General features: G+C 48.0%; 1 protein-coding gene across 4 annotated transcripts in view; it reads right to left on the reverse strand.

Moving 5' to 3' along the window:
• Positions 1-21,311, reverse strand: part of LOC126999862 (glutamate receptor ionotropic, delta-2-like) — a 370,968-nt gene that overhangs the window by 338,323 nt on the left and 11,334 nt on the right. For all 4 annotated transcript variants that reach the window (XR_007753644.1, XR_007753643.1, XR_007753642.1 and 1 more), the window contains exons 2-3: positions 15,476-15,712; positions 1,665-1,727 (exon numbers count right to left, since the gene is read on the reverse strand). The gene's annotated coding sequence lies outside the window, so the exon portion shown is untranslated. The remainder of the gene's footprint in view (positions 1-1,664; positions 1,728-15,475; positions 15,713-21,311) is intronic.

A 21,311-nucleotide genomic window follows, 5' to 3' on the forward strand; every position in this document is an offset into this window, starting at 1 on the left:
ATAAAAGACAGAAATACAGATAGACAGATAGAAAGAGAAACAGACAGAGACAGCGATAATACACCATGGAGATAACAACTAACAACAGACCAGTTTCCAGACCACAGCAAGGAAGAAAGTATAGAAGGTTTGCTGTAAAAGACACAAAAGCAGCGACTGGCCACTCAGGGGAGGTCAGGCGGACAAAGGAGCTAGGTGGCCGCGAACACTATGTCAGGGTGATTACATGGATTTGAGGCTCAGCTGCACCGGGGGAGTAGACAGCAACGCCTCGAAACAGCGCCAGGGAGAGCCGGTGATCCGCGTGGAAGTTGAGAGCCGTATTTTAAGACTCCATCGCTTCTCACATCAACTATTTCTAAAGGTCAAAGAGGGGATCAATCTGTTTTTCATGAGTGTATTTTACGGTTCATGGCACAGAGGAAGGGTCAAACTACCACCAGGGTCATAAAACTACCCCTGGAAAGACCTACAGCTCCTACGAAAGCCTTGTCAAATATGTGAACTTGGGCGACGAAATGTTTTAAAATACGACCCTCCGCCACACTGGGCAACACCTGGGCAGCATGAAGGTGTTCGATCCTGTTGTTTGATCCTACCGTTCGATCACGTATTTGTTATTTTACATTTGAGGAAACAGTTCAAGGGCAATAAAAAGGAAACAATAATGAGAAAAAAAGCCCGCTACTCATTGCTCCTAAGTATCTCCTCACGAAATTGATTTATCTGTATGGCCACTCTACTCTATTCAGGAGCAGTAAGTAGCGGGCTTTTTTTTTCATTATTGTTTTCTTATTTATTTTTACGCCCTTGCACTCTCCTCTGCTGTAAAGGTAAAGGTCAATTTCGGGAGGAGAGGTGTCCGGATACGTGTGTTCCAAAGTCTTCTGCTGTGCTCAGTCAAACTATACTCTGAAGCAGCCGGCCACGATGAGCATTTCTACAGCACCTATGCCGTTCTGATTTCGCCCAATTTCACTCCTATCGTACTTATGATATCACCGAATTGACACAGCAAAGTCGCGCCAAACAAGAACATCGATAGAAGAACAGCTGACTGATATTTGAAAGCATACAGACAAATTACATACACATATTATCTTCCCAAACCTCAAGCAATCAAAAAATGTGTTATATCATCCATCGGGGAGGCGGTGGCTGAGTCGTCAAGTCGGTAGCGTTCAGGAGGAGAGGACGCAAGTTCAATCCCCTGTGCCACCACCAAGCTGATTTTTTTCAGCCGCCGCCGAGTGGCTTAACTAAAACATGAGTGAAGAAGAGAACCATGGACCACAGAAGGACTCTAGATTCTAGGATCAGATGAGCCTGGGGAGGGCAGCATGCATCAATGCAAGATGGCGCCGCTATACTCGTGGCACCAGAAGTGCCACGAACGCATAAGGGACCCTCAATGACTACCGGAATGAAGCCCAGAATCCAGGATCAGGACTGGAAGAAAGGACCCAGCACTGGCGCACAATGTAAAAAAAAAAAAAAAAAACCAAACGAACATAGAAATCAATAAAGAATAGGACACGAATAAAGAAAAAAGAAGAAAGAGAAAAAATTATACAAGGACTACTTCGATTCCTGTCCCTTTGAAGATGGTAGAGGAAGGAAGGCGTGCAAGAACTGTACAGCAAAATTCGGTGTAGCTGACTTACCTTAGCGGAGAGGACTGGAACGCTTGTAGGAGGGTTGTTTTCACCTCCTTTCACGCTCATGCCCTGTGGAAGGAAGGAGAAGGAGGATGACGTAGTGGAAGAGGTGAAGAATGGCGTAGTGAAAAAAAGAATGTATACTAATAAAAACGAAAATAAAAATGATGGTATAATATAAAGTAAATATAATAAAATGTAAGAATGCAAAGAAAATACGAAAAAAATACAAAAATAAGCAAAAAAATAGGGTAGATAAAATATTATATACGTAAAAATGTAAATATATGAAAAAATTGAAAAAAAAATGTAAAAGAGAGAGAGAGAGAGAGAGAGAGAGAGAGAGAGAGAGAGAGAGAGAGAGAGAGAGAGAGAGAGAGAGAGAGAGAGAGAGAGAGAGTATACGAGTCTGATATAAGTAAATAGAGAGAGAGAGAGAGAGAGAGAGAGAGAGAGAGAGAGAGAGAGAGAGAGAGAGAGAGAGAGAGAGAGAGAGAGAGAGAGAGAGATTTATTACTGCATGATGCACCATTTTCTATTTACTTATTTTTTTGTGGTAGATTCTATGACGGTCTCTCTCTCTCTCTCTCTCTCTCTCTCTCTCTCTCTCTCTCTCTCTCATTCAGATTTAAGCGGGTTATGAGGGGGCAAAGCAAATCATTTAGAGGGAGAGGGAGCGAGAGAGAGAGAGGGAGTGAGAGAGGGAGGGAGAGAGAGAGAGAGAAAGAGCAGAGAAAAGGTGGAAAGAATAAAGCTGGGGTGGGAGAGGGGGGAGGGAGAGGGGGGAGAGGGGGGGAGGGGGGGGTTAGGTATGAGTCTCTGTGTTGTGGAGTCTATGAGGTCAATGAAGTGGAATGCGTATATCGTTATCCCTTGAAACTTTACCTCTGTTTGGACACATTCAATTCCCCCCTCCCCCCCTAACCCCCAACCCCCTCCCTTTTATCCCCCTCTTCCTCCCTCTTCCCCCCTCAGCAAATACCTCCATCATTCCCCCCTTCCCTTCTCTCCCTTTCCTCCTTCTTCTTCTTTAAGGTTCGCATTTGTTACACTGGAAGAGGAGAGAAGGAAGGGGAGGGATGGAGGAAAGGAGAGGGAAGAGAAGGAAAGGGGAAAGGGGTGGGGGTGAAGACGTATGTTACTAGGATACCGAAGAGGAAAGAGGAGGAAGAGAAGGAGGAAGACGAGGACGACGATGAGGAAGAGGAGGACGAGGAGGACGAGAAGGACGCCAAGACAGAGGAGGACGAGGAGGAGGATGATGAAGATGAAGAGTTAGAGGAGGAAAAGAAGACGACGATGAGGAAGAGGAGGAGGAGGAGGAGGAGGAGGACGCTAAGAAGAAGGAGGACGAGGAGGAAGACGCTAAGACAGAGGAGGACGAGGAGGAGGAAGAGGATGAAGATGAAGAGTTAGAGGAAGAAAAGGAGGAGTTTGATGAGGACGAGGAAGAGGAGAATGAAGATGAAGAGGAGAAAAAGAATGATGTTACTGGAATACAAGGAGGAAAGAGGAGGACTAAGACGATGATGATGATGATGATGATGAGGAGGAGGAGGAAGAAAATTAAGGTAAAGAGGTAGATGAAAAGAAACACACAGGATGATAAAGAGGAGTAGAAGAAAAGGAAGGGAAGGAAGAGGAATATGAAGAAGAAAATTATCAGAAAGAGGAGGAAGAGGAAGAGGAGAAGGAGAAGGAAGAAGAATATATGGTTAACCCAAAATCCATGAGTGATGAAGAACAGGAGAAAGAGGGAGAAGAGAATGAATAAGAAGGAAAATGAGAAAGGAATGAAGGAGGAGGAGGAGGAGGAGGAGAAGAAATGGGAGGAATGAAGTGGAATGAGACTAACGTAAAGGAATGGAAGGACGAAGGAATGAGAGAACAAAGGGAAATGAATGGCTGTGAGGAAGGGGAGGAAGGAAGGGGAGGAGAGGGAGGGGAGGAAAAGGGGGAGAGAAGGGAAGGGGAGGGGGAGGAACAGAAGGCCTTACACACAACATGCTAATCGTTGTGTGTGCGTGTGTATGTACGCTATAACACACACACACACACACACACACACACACACACACACACACACATACCGGAAAAGTGAACAAAATACCCAGCCCACCATGTCTCCCCGCCCCCCCTCCACCCCCCTCCGTCGCCCCCGGCCTAATATAGACGTCGGAACCTAAGCAGGCAGAACAAATGGGATTGAGCACTGCGGGGCCTTATAACAAACAGGATTGGGAGTCTACGCACCTTTTACTGTGAATAGGTGCAGGGGGGCTTGGCAGTGGGGGGTGGGGAGTGAGGGGGAGGAGGGGGAAAGGGTATAGAGGTGGGTGTGTTTAGGGGTGGGTAAGGAAAGGAAGGGAGGGGGATCGAAACCCATTGGAGGATGCGGGACAAGCCTGTGTCGCCGCTTTCGTATCCTTTTCCATGGAATCAGAACCCCTTCCACCCTGCGCCCTCCCTCCTCCTCCTCCTCCCCTCCCTTCCACCCCTTCTGGTTGCACACAGGCCATGCTAATGCGATTACAGGGTCCGGGAACAGAGGCGGTCGGTAAGAATCGCGGAGAACGACGACGAAGAGGACGAGGACGACGAGGGCGAGGACGAGGAGAAGGAAACACGGGAGGGCAAAGAAAAGGCCAAAGAATTATAGGAATGACGAGACGAAAGAGACGAATTATCATAAACGTTGAGAGAGAATGGATGAAAGGAAGGAAGGAACAGAGAGGAAACACGATAAATGCTGAAACGGTAAACACAGAAACGGGGAGGAGGAGGAGGAGGAGAGAGAGAGAGAGAGAGAGAGAGAGAGAGAGAGAGAGAGAGAGAGAGAGAGAGAGAGAGAGAGAGAGAGAGAGAGAGAGAGAGAGAGAGAGAGAGAGAGAGAGAGAGAGAGAGAGAGAGAGAGAGAGAGAGAGAGAGAGAGAGAGTAGGCTATTTTTAACACATCACTAAAAATATAAAAAGAATCATAATCTAGTTTAGCATAATCTTAAAAACACACTAAGCCTCTGTTAGGTTCATGATTTTGTAGCTAACTTATTCTTGCTAAAATTGTCTTAACGTAAACAAGGAAGGAGAGAGAAGAAGAGAGAGAGGGAGAGAAAGAGGAAGAGGAAGAAGAGGAAGGAGAGAGACGAATGCGTGGAGGACTAAGAGGAGGAATAAAAATATTAAGAAGAAATGATAATCGAAAAGTGAGGAAGGAATGGAGGAGGGGAAGAGTCACCAATCCCTCCCCTTTCCTACCCCTTCCCTCCCCTTCCTCACAACCCCAATGATGATGAAGAAGCTGCGTTGAAGGATTTGAGGCAAGTACTGTAACACCTCCTCCTCCTCCTCCCCCTCCTCCTCTTCCTCCTCCTCCTCCTCCTCCTCAAGGGAAACGTCTCTCCCTCAAGGCAATTCTTCTTATGCTAATGTGGCTTGTACATCATCTGTAAGGAGGAGGGAGAGGGAATGGGGGAGGAGGTAGGGGAAAAGGGAAAGGAAGTGGACGGAGAGGGGAGGGAGGGCACTGGAGGGGAGGGGAAAGAATGGGTAAGAGGTGGAGAAGAAGGGCAGTATTTGGAGGGAAGAGGAAGGGAAGGGGAAGAGAAGGGAGTGGAGGGAACGAGGGAAGGAGAGAGAAGGGACGGGAGGGGAGGAAAGAGGAGGGAAGGAAGAAGAGGGGAGAGGAGGGGAGAAAAGAAGAGAGTGGTTGGATGAAAGAGGAAAGGAAGGGAAGGGAGGGGAGGGGAGAGTAGGGAAATGAAGGTAAAGGAGGGGAAGGAAAGACGGAAGGGGAGGAGGAGGGGAGGGGAGGGGAGAGGAGGGAAGGGGAGGGGAGGGGGGGGAGGAAGGGGAGGAGAGAGAGGGGGAGGGGGGAGAGGGTTGACGTGTTTATTAGTGCTTATTAGTGAACGCCAATGGGAAGGTACACACGAGGGGGGGGGGGGGAGAGAGAGAGAGAGAGAGAGAGAGAGAGAGAGAGAGAGAGAGAGAGAGAGAGAGAGAGAGAGAGAGAGAGAGAGAGAGAGAGAGAGAGAGAGAGAGAGAGAGAGAGAGAGAGAGAGAGAGAGAGAGAGAGAGAGAGAGAGGGGTAAATGAGGGAGCAGGGGAGGGAGAGAGAAAAGCAAGCAGCCCGGAGCAACACAAATCATGCCATACTCAAACTTTCACACCTTTCCTCCTCCTCCTCCTCCTCTTGCTCCTCCTCCTCCTCCTCCCCCTCAGGAAAACCGCCATGCTACAACCCTCCTCTTCCTCTTCGTCCTCCTTATAATAATAATGATGATAATAATAATAAAAATAGTATTAATAATAACAATAATATAATGATAATAATAGTAATAATAATAATAATAATAATAATAATAATAATAATAATAATAATAATAATTTTCATAAGCCAGCAGACAGTCAGGCGGGGAGGTGTGTGTGTCTCTACTCGTGACATTTTTTATCAATTTCCATCCAGGAGACCAAACCGCGGGTGATCACACACACGCCGGCCATCCTGCCTTACGGTGTCCGCAGCGTGGGCGTGTTTGTGATCTCCGCGGCAAACACTTGCTCTCCGCGATGGAAACTGAAGAAAAATGTCCGGATCTGAGACACACAGACACACCTATTCGCCTAGCCGTCCGCTGCTTAATAATAATATTAATAATAATAATAATAATAATAATAATAATAATAATAATAATAATAATAATGATAAAAATAATAATAATTGTAGTAATAGTAATAATATCGATATTACTAACAATTATATTATTTCAAATTATTATTATTATTATTATTATTATTATTATTATTATTATTATTATTATCAACACTACCAGCACAGCCACCCCCATTACTGCGTGTAAAGGATGGCTTGATGTCCAGTAATTAGACTAATTATGAGTTTTCCTATATATATATATATATATATATATATATATATATATATATATATATATATATATATATATATATATATATATATATATATATATATACATAAATATATATATTACGCACGAACATACACCAAGTCATGAAGCAACACACACACACACACACACACACACACACACACACACGCACACACATTTCTGGAGGGACTGAACTAAACTGACTGTCTGCGTATTTGCTTTCATTACCGGCACTGCAGCACCCCGCCCCCCGCCCTCACCCTCACGCCCCCACCCACCCCTCCCCACCTCGCTCCCCGCCCCTCGCCGCCCCTCGCCCGCCGCCCCTTTGAAGTAGGAGTGCCCTGGTTAGCGCTAAGTGTGAACTCTCCTCACCCCGCCTTCTAATTATCATCTATTCTCCTCTCCATTTAGCATTCTGCCTTTTATTTCGCTTAATTAAGAAATCGGCTCCATTTTTCATAGCATCTCCTTGGGCCACACCACCGCCCCCTGCGCCAGCCGCCCGCCCCCCGCCCGCCGGCCCGCGCTCCCTTTTAATAAGCGCTGTGCGGCCTGAGGTGAGCCGTCGAGGTGAGAGCCACTCCACGGGGCGCCAGGTGTGAAAATGAGGAGACCCGTGTTTGTGTTGCACTCGTCCCGCCTCGCCCGAGCTTTTTATACGTATTTTTTAATCTTCTTTATTCCTATTTGTTTTTCAGCCATCGAGGACTGTAGGTGTGAGGGGGGGGGGGGACGAGAAGGAGGAGGAGGAAGAGGAGGAGGACTAAGTGAGGAAGGATTGGAGGGTGAGGGAGGAATGGAGGGTTGCAGCATGGCGGGTTTATTGAAGGGGGGAGGAGGAGGAGGAGGAGGAGGAGGAGGAGGAGGAGGAGGAAAGGTGTGAAAATTTGAGTAAGGCATGATTTGTGTTGCTCCAGGCTGCTTGCTTTTCTCTTTCCCTCCCTTCCTCTCTCATTTACCTTTCTCTCTCTCTCTCTCTCTCTCTCAGCAGCTTAATTCCTGCCCTGAGTCACTGTGTTCGAGGTGGAAGGGTTGGCTAAAGAACTTATTGGCAGCGTTGTGAAGAGGGAATATATGCTTGTGTGCGGGGGGGGGGGGGGGGGGTAGGAGAGAGGGCTGTTGAGTGCGTGCGTGTGTATGTGTAGGGTGAGAGGTTAGGGTGTTGAAGGGGGCTGTTAAGGGTGCTTGCGAAGTGGGAATTAGGAATACACACATGCATACATAAACACACATACATACATACATATATAAATACATATCTCGATATTTCATTGCGTGTCCACAGAGGAAAGCGAAGGAAGGTGCTTCAGACGGTAAAGGAGTTCAATGTCAGGCGTCCTTAACCATCCATTGCGTAGAGTACAACAAGCTCTCGCACATAACGAGTTCACATCTAACGAATTTGTATCTAACATAACATTTAGACCTCCACCCATATTCGAATCTAACGCGAAAGAGACAGCGGGACAGGTAGAATCAGATCTCGCATTTAACCAATTCACATCTAATGAATTCGCATCTAACTGCACTCATGGACCTCCACCCATATTCGTGGCTATCGAGAAAGGGACAGTGGGACAGGCTGCAGCAGGGGATAGGTACGAAGGAAAGTGAATAGGTAGGTAGCAAAGTGGATAGGGATAGGATGATGAATAGGTTGGAAGGGACGAAAGTGGATAGGATAGGGAGCAACAACACGACACGAAAACGAAGAAAAAATAGATAAAAAGGAAGATAGAAAGACAGGAGGGAAAAAAAGATACGGAAAGAAAAAAATAAAATAGACTGAAAGATAAGAGGAAAAAAAAGTATATGATATTAAAGATAGAAAGATATGAGAAAAAATATTGTAAAGAAAGATAAAGAGAAATAAGATGCGGAGACATGATTGTAATTCGTGACTTTCAGGTAATTCTTTCTTTTTTTCTTCCTTTTCCTTCCATTCTCTCATTTACTTCCTTCCTTCTTGTCTCTCCGGGTAACAGGGATGACGATGATAATGATGATGGTGTTAATGATGGTGGAGGTAATTGTTGTTATTATCATTATTTTCATCATTATTTTCCTTATCATTACGCGCATTAATCCAAGCCGAAAATACTCACTTTTTTATTGCCTCATTTAACCTCCGCCATTCTTCAAGCCCGGCCCTCACACTGTCTGCCCCTCCCCCCCCCACTCACCCCACGCCCCCCTCCTCCCCCCAACCCCCCTTAACCCGTGAATAAATGAGAGCAAAGATGAGGAAAATGAATAAAAGAAAGAAATCGATCCCAGGCTGTTTAATGAGAGGTGAGAAAAGCCAAACTTGAACCCCTGCCACCCTACCGCCCTCCCCCCCTTACCCTCCCCCCTTTCTCTCTCCTCTCTCCACCACCCGAGTCAACAGCCATTAATGAAAGCAGCCTCACCTTCCCCCGTGAACTGCATTTATTTGGCAACACTGAAATTCTAATGACCAGCGGAGGTGAACGCGCCTGGTTGATTAGGGGGAAGAAAGGGGGGAGGGAGGGGAGGGGAAGAGAGAAAGAAGGAGGAGGAGGAAGAAGAGTAAGGAAGCGTAGATAGGCGATGAGGGGATGATGAGGGTGGAGGGAATAATGAAGGGAGGAACTTAGAGGCGGAGAGAGAAATATGGAGAGGTGAGGAGAGAAAGAGATAGGTATTTTGAGGAAGACTGGAGGGAAGAGGAGGAAGAGTGGGAGGGGGAAGGGGAAAGGGAGAGAGAGAGAGGAGGGACTGGAGAGAGGAGGAGGAAGAGTGGGAGGGGGAAGGGGAAGGAGAGAGAAAGAGGGAGGGATAGAGAGAGGAGGGATTGAGGGGACGGAGGGTGGGTTGGGGGGGTTGGGGGCTGGGGGGTGGGGGTGGAGGAGCAACAGAAGATGGCCCTTGAGTCTTGAATAAGTAAAGAGTGAGTTGGGTTGTTCATTGTTTATGCAGGTTATTCATTCACGCGTGTTCGTGCTGCATTTATACTCATTTATTCATCTATTCATTTATTTACTTATTTATTTTTTAATTTATTTACAGACTTATTTATATGCTGACTTAATTTTTTGCTTATTCACTTTTGTATGTACACTTCTTCAGGAATGAGACTTTCTATTCAGCAAAGTGAGGCGCTCTCTTGATTTTTGTTATATGTGTTTAAAAATGTTTGCTCTATGTTATGTTTTCACCGCCACAAATCCCCTACCAACCCCTACCCATGACCCCCATCAAATCATCCCCCCCTCCCCCAGCTCTTCTAACTCACCCGCCTTCCCTTCTCCAAACACTTTTTCTTTTCTTTTTTACAGCTAAAGAAACAGCTCAAGGGCAACAAAAAAAGGTTTAAAAAAAAAAAAAAAAAAAAGCCCGCTAATCGCTGTTCCCACAAAGACAAAAGTAATGAGCGCCCAAAAGAGAGGTCAATTTCGGGAGGAGAGGTGTCTTGTCTTAAGGATACCCTCTTGTAATCTAACGTAACTAAAACCGAAACCATTATCATATAAAAAAACCCCATAAGAACAAGGAGTCTGCAAGAGGCCCACCTAACATCGCTATTCATGAATTTATTTAATCTTCTTTTGAATATGTCTATCGTATTGGCACTCACAACATGACTGCCAAGCCTGTTCCATTCATCCACCACTGCTGGTAAACCAATTCTTGCCAATGTCTTTGTTCAATCTGAATTTATCCAGATTAGAACCATTACTACGTGTTCTACCCGGCTCTCATACCATCAGGACATTATCAATATCAATGATCAGTTTAAGTCATCCATTTATAAACCTCGATCAAGTCTCCTCGCACCTTTCGACTTTATAGGAAATGCAAGTTTAATTGTTTAAGTCTTTCCTCATATGGCAAGTTTCTTAACCCGTGAATCATCTTTATCCTCCTCATCTGTGCTTAGTTTAACATTCTGATATCCATTCTATAGTAAGGTGACAAGAAATTGACCTCTCTTTCGGCCACCTCTTTTGATTCTTTTTTTTTTTAGGAGCAGCGGGTAGCGGGCTTTTTTTTATTATTGTTTCCTTATTTTGTGCCCTTGAGCTGTCTCCTTTGTTGTAAAAAATAATAATAATAAATGAACCGCATAATCGAGATGAAGTCTCGCTAACGCTAAACCCTTGAAGGCCTCAGCACCATCTGTCTGAGCACAAACACCATTAAATCGCATTCCACACAGCCTCCGTTCATCTCTGCGTGCCTGAATAAGCATACCAGACCCAGGCCAGGCGCGGGTCTGGTCCAGAGACAGTGACCCTCTCTGTGACCCGCGCCAAGAATAGGTCACACAGCCCCTGCCTCACCTGCATCCTCGTGGCGCCGCTGAGACTGGCGCCATATTATTTACACATCGTATTAGTATTTTTTTTTTACAGCAGAGGAAGCAGCCAAAGGGTAAAACATTAAGACACAAAAAAAGCCAGCTATGCATTGCTCCTATAGAGAAAATGGAAAATGGAAGTTAAGTGGTTAGTCTGCGTTTTTTATTTGCATTTTTGAGACGGACTAGAAGTGTTGTTTTTTCACAGAGTTAAGACGCATTACAAACTCAGTCGTAAAAAGTTATATAAGAAATGAAACCAACTCACAAAGCCTTGAAAAACGGACCAAAAAGACAAATCAGCCACATAGTTGTTGCTAAAGAAAGAAAAAAAAACCCATCCAGTTATGTTTTGCTTTCTTGCCTGTCTACTTTTCCTTTTTTTTACATGCCTACACATTTGGGCTTTCATAATATTGTTGTTGAGATGTCCATGGATTGTTTTATGGTAGTAGTGACAGCTTTCCCCGACTTATGCATCTTCAGTGAAAAAAAATCCATAAAAACCCGGTTCATCTTCTCTATGGCCTTTCAAAATCGTCGTGATAATGGTCGTAATAATGGTCGTAATCACGGTCGTAATAATGGTCGTAATAATAGTCGTAATAATGGTCGTAATAATGGTCGTAATAAAGGTCGTAATAATGATCGTAATAATGGTCGTAATAATGATCGTAATGGTCGTAATAATGGTCGTAATAATGATCGTAATAATGGTCGTAGTAATGGTCGTAATAATGGTCGTAAATGGTCGTAATAATGGTCGTAATAATGATCGTAATAATGGTCGTAATAATGGTCGTAATAATGGTCGTAATAAAGGTCGTAATAATGATCGTAATAACGGTCGTAATAATGATCGTAATAATGGCCTTTGAGTGAAAATAAAACATCCATAAAACCAGGTTCATCTTCTCTATTGCCTTTGAAAATCGTCGTAATAATAATAACAATAAAAAATAATAATGATAACAAAAACAATCATATCAATATTATCATCATTACCATTATCACCATTATTATTATCGCCATCGTTATTAATAGGAGAAGCCGCGTCACCACCCTCGCCGCCGACGCCTCCTCTACGCCGTTCCTCCCTCATTAGCGAGAAAGCAAAGACCTCAAGTGGGGGGGCGGCAACCATTGTGTGTGTGTGTGTGTGTGTGTGTGTGTGTGTGTGTGTGTTAGACCAACGCCTCAATGACTCCACACACACACACGCACACACACACACACACACTTCGGGAGGCGAGAGAGAGAGAGACAGACAGACAGACAGACAAACGAAGCGACAGAAAGACAGGGATGTAATAATAAAGCAGCGAGCCCGGACGAACGAGATTAGACCACAACAAACGACGAGCTAATACGAGCGAGATAAGAACAGAAGAAACGAGAAGCTAACACGGACGAGATAAAGAAGAGGACAAATAGAAGAGTCGTTCGCAGCTGTAACCCGAGACGGCGCGCGAGGAAAATATAGATGAAATGACCGGAATAAAGAGATGGAGTGATAGTGCGCGAGAGGGGACGGATGCTGCAAAGGAATACCTGAGCATCTTTATGACAGCCCATCATACCTGTGGCTCCCCTGTGTGTGTGTGTGTGTGTGTGTGTGTGTGTGTGTGTGTGTGTGTGAGTGAGTGTTTACAGTAAAGAAGCAGCTCAAGGGGCAAAAGAATAAGTGAAAATAAAATAAAAAGCACGCTAATCACTGCCCCAATTAGAGTACCTATAGAAGAGTGGTCAAAACAGAGGTCAATTTCGGGTGGAGAGATGTCAAAGCAGTTACTTCTAGTATCAAAATTCTTATTAGTTTTGCGTTGAACTCTGAATCATCTGTTTTCGACCACGCAGCGATGAAATCCAGGTGTGTACGGAGAGGTGTTGGCGCTCTCACCTGCCCCTCACCTCACCTCACCTCACACGCACATCAATTACCTCACAACCCAGCTCGCCTTCTGCCGCTGCCGCCATCTCTCTCGCTTCACACCTCACGGCTCATGTCTGTTGCCCCTCCCACTCCTAACCCCTTCCTCTGCCCCTCCGCCCCTTCCCCCGTCACGGTGCACGCCTCACAGCCCGCCTCACACCTCGCGCGCCACGCACCTGCAAATTAAAGAGTGGAATGTACACAGCGAGGAAGCGGCGGCGGCGGCGGGGTGTAGGGAGGCGCGGAGAGCAAACAGCGGGCGGGTGGAGTGCCTAAACTACACCCTCGGCCCCGTCACATACACACACACACACACACACACACACACACACACACACACACACACACACGTTCGAAATGCAGTCAGAGTAAAGTAAAAACACGAACGTAGGAGCATCACATCATCATCAGCAGCAGCAGGAGGAGGAGCAGGAGGAGGAGAACCATCGGCCTAATACATGGGTCTTCGGGGCTCCTGCGGCCACCACTACGTCGCTTCATAAACACAGACGGAAAAGTCGGTAATACTCGCTGATGGAGGCGCCGCTGGTGGTGGAGGAGGGGGGGGGGGGAGGGTTCAGGGGGCATGGCACTCTAGTTTGCCTTTACCCACACCATCCAGACCCCGAGGGCGTGCTGGGGGCTGGCCACCAACACCCCCAGGCGGACCTTAGCTGATATATAGAGAGGTGAAGGATGGCGCCTCCCTCCCTCCCTCCTCTATCCAACCACCCCCAGGAATAGCCCCCCTCCCCCCCGCCCACTACCCCCCCCTCCCTCCCTGGACCACTCCCAGCGTCCACTCACCCTTGCTTCAGGTATTGGATGGCGCGCGGGCAATACGGCCGCGATAGGGACAGGTTTTATACAGGTGTTTGGGGGCTGGTTTATACACGTCTTGGGGGCGAGTAATACGCGTCTTTTACATGTCCGGGTACATTTCCTAATCTCGAGGCCAACCGTCAGGACATCTGGGCCACGGAATGACTGCAGGCGGCGGCGGCGGCGGCGGCGGAGGTGGCGGTTGCAGGAAGGGCGGCGGTGGCTGAAAGTGGCTGGCTGCATGGTAGGCGCTAAGTGATGCTCGCCCCGGGGCTGGGAAAAGGACCCGGGCGTTCTCTAGGGTGGGGCGGGGCGGGGCAGGGTGGGCAGGAGTACCGGGGTGCCTCGCCGCCGCCGTTCTCCGCCTCGGCCGCGGAGGACACTTGCAACTAAATTACCACTGGCTGGAGGGTCCTCGCCCGTGGTGCTTGCGTGTCTTTCATCGGCGCGGCGCACTCAGCGAGGCTCGGCGCGGCCCGGCGAGTGTTGTGAGCAAAGTTATCCAATTCAATTTGCAATAATTTGTTATATATAGCCGTGTTTACATAACGAGACTAGCAGACGTATTAAACCACGCTCGCAGGCACACACACACACACACACACACACACACACACACACCATGAGTCATAATAAAGTCAAGCTGCGCCTGTTGATAATCCCACACGCCACAACGTCTCGCGCCGCAGCCCAGCAAATGCGTGGCGGTGGCACGCGTCACACGTGCCCTTCCCAAGGTCGCGGCGTGACCCTTGGCTCCTGTCCGGTGAGCCCCTCTTGAGGGCTAATCAGCATCGTCAGTTTCTCCGCCGGCGCCCTGGACACACAGGAGCTGCGCCGACAAAGACCTCGCGACAGCAAGCATTAATGCGCCGCCCTCTCATAACATCTAATCCCAAGCACACACACGTGCCGCTATCACCGTGGTCATCACATTGCGGGGAAAGAAAGAAGTACAGTTTCGTATGCGCGGCCGTGGAGGCAAACCAAGGCACATCTTTCTGACGTGCCGCGGCCCACTCGGGGCGGCGGGCAGCAGCAAACAGCAGCAACAGCCACGCCAGCTGGCGGCACCCGGCCACGCGTCGCCCAGCGCTGCCCAGGCCAAGGCGCCAGCCACACCGAGGCCCAAACATTGAAGCCCGCCGCCCCGGCCCGGGCAGCCTGGCCCTGCCTGAACTGACCGGCTGACGGCCCGCTGCCACGCTGGCTGGCTGATGGCTGGCAGCGGCTGTGGCAGCGAAATTGGCAGCAACAACTACTACTATGACGACGGCGACGAGGACTACTACTACTGCATCCGGAAAAGCAACGACCCAATAACAATAAAACAAAATATATAATGATGATGATAATAATGATGATAATAATAATAAAAATAATGAAAAGAATAATGATAATGTTAACGATAATAATGATGATAATAATAATGTAGAAAATATAACACTTCTATTATTATTATTATTATTATTATTATTATTATTATTATTATTATTATTATTATTATTATTATTAATATTGTTATTATTGTTGATGGTACTAATATTATTATCATTATTATTATTATTGTTATTATTATTATTGTTATTATTATTATTATTACTATTACTATTATTATTATTATTATTATTATTATTATTATTATTATTATTATTATTATTATTATTATTATTATTATTATTATTATTATTATTATTATTATTATTATTATTATTATTATTATTATTATCATTATCATTATTATTATTGTTATTAATATTATAGTTATTAATATTATTATCACTGTCTTAGCAACAACAACAACAACAACAACAACAGCATCAGTACTCACTCGGTGCCGCGTGGAGCGAACACTTGGGAATGAGGCAGCACAGGGCCGTCCCGCGGGCTGTGGACCTGGGAGTGTCTGGACGCCGCACTTCCATGACAGATTGGAGCTTGAACATTCATTTTACAAACTGAGTGAGACGGCCGCCACAACGCCGCTCCTTGGGCCAGTCCGATGCTGGACGTGGTCGCCGTGCTGCCCGGAGCGAGGCCCGGCCGCCCCTCCCTTGGCACTTGTCCACTGCGGGAAACAAGAGGAATATTAGATCATAACTCAGGTCTGTGTAAATATACATACACAGATTATCAGGGCGGGGAGCGGCAGGGACGGGAAGGGAGGCGTGCCAGGGAGCGGCGGGGAGGGACAGGGCGGAATGGAGTGAAAAGTTAAGGTCAAGTAATCGGGAAAGACAACTGTGAGTCCGTCTTGGGGTAGTGAATTGATGTCCCCAACTTGGCGGCGACGGTGTGGCGGGGCGCGGGCCGGCGGGGACTTATTCGAGGCGAATCTTTCTTTTCCAATAGAGCGTGACCGTCGGACACGCCGCCCAGCTGTGTGTCGGCGATCGGCTGCCGGCACAGGGGGAGGAAACTATCCCTACACGTAACCAACCCTCGAGGACAAGTATTTGAGTTGGTTATGAATTCTTGAACCTACAAAATGGCTCGTAACTCTTACACTTCGCCACCCGAGGCCGTCCTGTCCGTGGCGTCGGTGCCTTAAAAAATTAAAGCACCACTGAAAAGAATTAGTCCTTGTAATTCACGGTCCTATTCAGCCCCGCACGTCCCGCCGCCGCCTCGCCTCGCCACGCCTCGCCCGCCGACGGTCTTCCCTGGCGGCGGCGGCGGCGGCGGGGTTGGTGGTGTAGGCGGCGCAGACTATAGCTTGCTGTACCCATGTAACTACACCTTCGATCCCTGCTCAGTCTGATTCTTTCCTGCACCACTAAAATACTTGTTCGGTCCCTGTTCTGTTGCACGAAGGATCGCCCCGACCCTCACCAGTCCCTCACCATAGACGTCCCACAACCATTGACGCCCTACACCGCCCCGCCCCACACCATAGACGCCCAACTAGCCCCCCACCGCCCCTGCCCAACAACGTAGACGCCCTACACCGCCCCGCCCCACACCATAGACGCCCAACTAGCCCCCCACCGCCCCTGCCCAACACCATAGACGCCATACACCGCCCCGCCCCACACCATAGACGCCCTACACCGCCCCTGCCCAACACCATAGACGCCCCACACCGCCCCTGCCCAACACCATAGACGCCCAACTAGCCCCACACCGCCCCGCCCCACACCACAGACGCCCCACCAGCCCCACACCACCCACGTCCCACAACCACAGACGCCCCACCAGCCACACACCACGGACACCAGACACGGAAAGAAGGGTATGTGTCAAGAGGCGCTTCTCGGGGCCTTAATCCACCGACAAAAAGAATAAAAAGTTGCCGGAAGGACACGGAAGACATCGTGGACGTGAAGGAGGGTGCGAGGTGAGGGAGGGAGAGAGGAAAGGGGGTCCTGGCGGGGCAGAGGTGTCCTGAAGGGAAGGGAGACATATTGTAGGGGCGTCCAGCATTAGAAATCGACACACCTGAAGAAAAAAAAGAAAGAAAAAAAGGACGATTCATTGATTCACACACACACACACACACACACAGAACCCCCTCCCCCCCGACTCACAGAACCCCCAAAACACACCCACAGACTCCCCCCAACCCCCTCCCCCACAACACACGCACAGCGGGATCCACACAGCCTTACGCCACATAGTAAAAAAACCGGGAGTCCAAGATATCAATAAATAATGACCAATAAAAAACAAACAACGGGGAAAAAAATGCTTCCCTTGACAATGATATTCGTGGAGGATGTGTTCACCAGGGCCCCCGAGGGAGAAACGGCCCCCTCTCCCTCCTCCTCCTGACCCCCGCCCTTCCATGTGTTCCCCTGCAGACCCGCCACGCCCATAAATTCGTGGGCGGGACAGAGGCGGCACAAGTCCGTAAGGTCGAGTGCGCCTGGCCTCGCCCACGTACCCGCCGCCCTTACCGACCCCGCCCACGGCCCGGCCTCGGCTCTCCGCATAAATCCTCATTCTCTATCGGTCACTTCGGAGTTTATTTTAGCGGCGGCCGTTCGCTCCGCATCAGTGCCGGGGAAATGTTGCCTTCCAGCCCTCTTCCTTCCTTCCTTCTTCGTGCCTCGTCCTCCTCCTCCTCCTCCTCCTCCTTTTCTTGTTTTTCTTGGTTCTCTTTTTTTTCCTTTTTTTTTCCCGGCATGGTTTTCCTCTCGACCCTTCCTTCCCTTTCTCTTTCCAGCTTTGGCATTTTTTCTTCTTTGTTCTATTTGTTTTGTTTTACTTTATTTTCTTTCTCATCTCATTCTCTTCCTTCTCGGTCCTCCTTTCCTTCTTCTTTTCTTCGAGGGTTCTTCTTCTCTCACTCTAGATGCTGGCTCCTCTTCCTTCTTCTCTCTCTTCTTCCAGCTCCTGTATATTCTCCTTCTCTTTTTACTTCATTTGTTTTGTTTTCGCTTGTCTTCGTTTTGTAAGATATCTATTCTCTTTGTTTGATTTTATTTCTCTTTTTCTCTTCTCCCCCTACTCCTCCTCCTCCTCCTCCTCTTCCTCCTCTTCCTTTACAGCCTCCATCCACTTCATCCCCTTCTGTGTCTCTTTTCACTATTCTTTTCAGTCTTCCTCTAATCCTTCTTTTATCATCCCTCACGACCTCCTCCACCTTTTCTTCTCTCTCTTTTTTTCTTTTTTTTTTTTGCTTTCTTCCTTCGTTCTTTCCTTCTTGTCAATACCTCTTTTTTTTTTGCACTCTTCCTCCTCCTCCTCCTCCTCAACATCATCACCACACAATCACCACCACAGAAAAAAAAGTACCACCACAATTTTTCTGACATCAACACCACCACCACAGCCACCACCATTACCACCACCACCACAGCCACCACCATTACCACCACCGCCACACTACTACTTCCTTACTCCACAACCCGTGACCATGGGAGTGTTACCCGCCCCTCGCCACACCCACACCCTCACCACCACACCCATCCCACCCAGCCCCGCCCATACCCATCCACCCCTTGGACACCCTACAGCTCTTCCTTAATACCAGAAACAGACAAGGCACATCCCTCTCTGTCTGTCTGTTTTTTTTTCAAGTATTTTTTCTGAGTAATTGTCTGTTTAGCGTCTATGTCTGTCTGTCTGTCTGTCTGTCTGTCTGTCTGTCTGTCTCTCTCTCTCTCTCTCTCTCTCTCTCTCTCTCTCTCTCTCTCTCTCTCTCTCTCTGAGTCCCCACTTAACCCTGATGGAATAAAGAATTGAGATGGAGGTTTTAGGTCCCTGGAGGAGGAGGAGGAGGAAGAAGAGGAGGAGGAGGAGGAGGAGGAGGAGGAGGAGGAGGAGGAGGAGGAGGAGGAGGAGAGGAGGGTGTCTAATGGCCAGATGAAAATTAAATGAATGAGTCTATGCTGGTCACGAGAGAGAGAGAGAGAGAGAGAGAGAGAGAGAGAGAGAGAGAGAGAGAGAGAGAGAGAGAGAGAGAGAGAGAGAGAGAGAGAGAGAGAGAGAGAGAGAAAATAGGATAATGAAACAAACACGAACAAGAGAAAAAGGAAGTGAGAGAGGAGGAAGAAGGAAAGGAAGTGTAGGAGGAAGGAAAACGAGGAAAGAATATAAAAAGATGAAAAAGAGGATAAAAAGGGAGAGTAGCATGTGGGAAGGGAGGGTGTGAGAGAGAGAGGGAAAGGGAGAGAGGGAGAGGAAGGGAGGAGGAGAGAGAAACAAGACTGGGAAAGAGGGACAAAACTGTGTATATGAGAGAGAGAGAGAGAGAGAGAGAGAGAGAGAGAGAGAGAGAGAGAGAGAGAGAGAGAGAGAGAGAGAGAGAGAGAGAGAGAGAGAGAGAGAGAGAGATCGAAGAAATAAAGAAAATAAAGAAATGAAGACACTAACGTCCTTCATACTCCTTCCCCCTCCCTCTCTCTCTCTCTCTCTCTCTCTCTCTCTCTCCGTGATTGTGTCTCTCTCACACCCGGACTCTGGGACAACAACGAACACTTGAGGGTGGCCCGCTGCTGGGAGGAGGGGGGGATGGGGGTGGGGAGGGGGAGGGGGGAGGAGGAGGGGAGGAAGGGGGGAGGGTGGGCCAAGACTTCCGCCTGAGGGTTCTCTCCTCTGTGGCACTTCTTCCTCCTCCTCCTCCTCCTCCTCCTCCTCCTCCCTTTCTTCTTCTCTTACCAGCTGAGGCCCTTGTGAATGAGGGTAAAGAGGAGGAGGAGGAGGAGGAAGAAGGAGAATAAGATGAGGAAGTTGACAATACCAGAGAGAGAGAGAGAGAGAGAGAGAGAGAGAGAGAGAGAGAGAGAGAGAACACTATCAACAAAAACAAACAAAATAACATCACCACCTCCATCACCACCACCACCAATCAACACCATATCTACAGGAAACACCACATTTCTCTCTTCCACTTAAACCACCATCACCACCACCACTACCACCACAAGCACCACCACAAACATCTTCCCCACCACCCTTCAACACCATAAACTTCAATACCATAACTACCTTCCCCTATTCTTCACCAACCATCATCACCATCACTATACCATACACCATCACCACACCCCTTCTCCCCCCCCCCTCCACCCCCCCCCCCACCACCACCACCAGCCGGGCCCAGCCAAGCACAAGCTACCCTTCTCTTTACGGCCTCGCAGCCCCACAATACCGCCGTGACAGGAATCGCCCGAAGGAGGATAAATAACAGCGATTGGCCAGCCAGACGCCGCCGCTGCCGCCGCCTGGGTGAACCTCAACGGGGACGAAGACGATGAAGACGATGAGGATGATGAGAACAAGACAAGGATCAGGGGAATGTTAGGTTTTCTTTTACGCTATTTATTTTATCCGTCAGATTGAGGAAGAGGATGATGAGGAAGAGGATGACGAGGAGGAGGAGGATGAAGAAGAGGATGACGAGGAAGAGAATGATGAGGAGAAGGATGACGAGGAAGAGGATGACGAGGAAGAGAATGATGAGGATGACGAGGAAGGTTTAAAATGAAAGAAAGAGTAGGTGAAGGGAGAAGAATGAAGAGTGAAGGTTAAGTAAAGGAAGGAAGAACAGGAGGATAAGGAAGAGGAAGACGACGAGGAAGAAGTAGAGGCAAAGATAAAGGAGGAGAAGGAAGAAAAAGGAGGGAGAAGACAATGGGAAAGAGGAAAGGCAGAGGATGGGACGGATGAGGAGGAAGAAGAAAGTAGGAAGAAGAGAGGATGAGGAGGAGATAAAGACAGAAAAAAAGGGGAAGAGGAGGAAGAGGAAGAAGAGAACGATGACGCGATGAAGAGGTAAGGGCATAAGAATGGAAGAAGGAAGAGGAAAAAAGAGGAGGATGAGGAGGACGAGGAGGACGAGGAGAAGGGAAGGGTCACATGTTCTTTGGGTTATGATGTGCCTGTCTGTCCGTCCGTCTGTCTCTCTTGAGGGAGGAAGAAGGGTACGAAGGGCGTTATGAAGGCAAGGGAGGGTCAAGGGAGGCAGGGAGGAAGGGAGAGAGACGAGTTCTTTAGGGAGTGAAGGCAAAGAAAAGAAGAGAAAGGGATGGGATGGAAGGGAGGAAGGGAGAATATTGCTGGGTGACTAAAGGAGGCGGGGAGAGCTAGGGTGTAAGGGAAGGGTGAAACGAGGCATGAGTGTGGGCAAATAGGGTGAGTGGATGAGAGGGTGAGAAGATGAGGAGGAACAGGGTGGTGAAAAGGATGAGGATGATGAGGAAGGAGAGAATAATACAGGGTGA

This window comes from Eriocheir sinensis, chromosome 17 (assembly GCF_024679095.1).
Source record: "Eriocheir sinensis breed Jianghai 21 chromosome 17, ASM2467909v1, whole genome shotgun sequence".
Lineage (NCBI taxonomy): Eukaryota > Metazoa > Arthropoda > Malacostraca > Decapoda > Varunidae > Eriocheir > Eriocheir sinensis.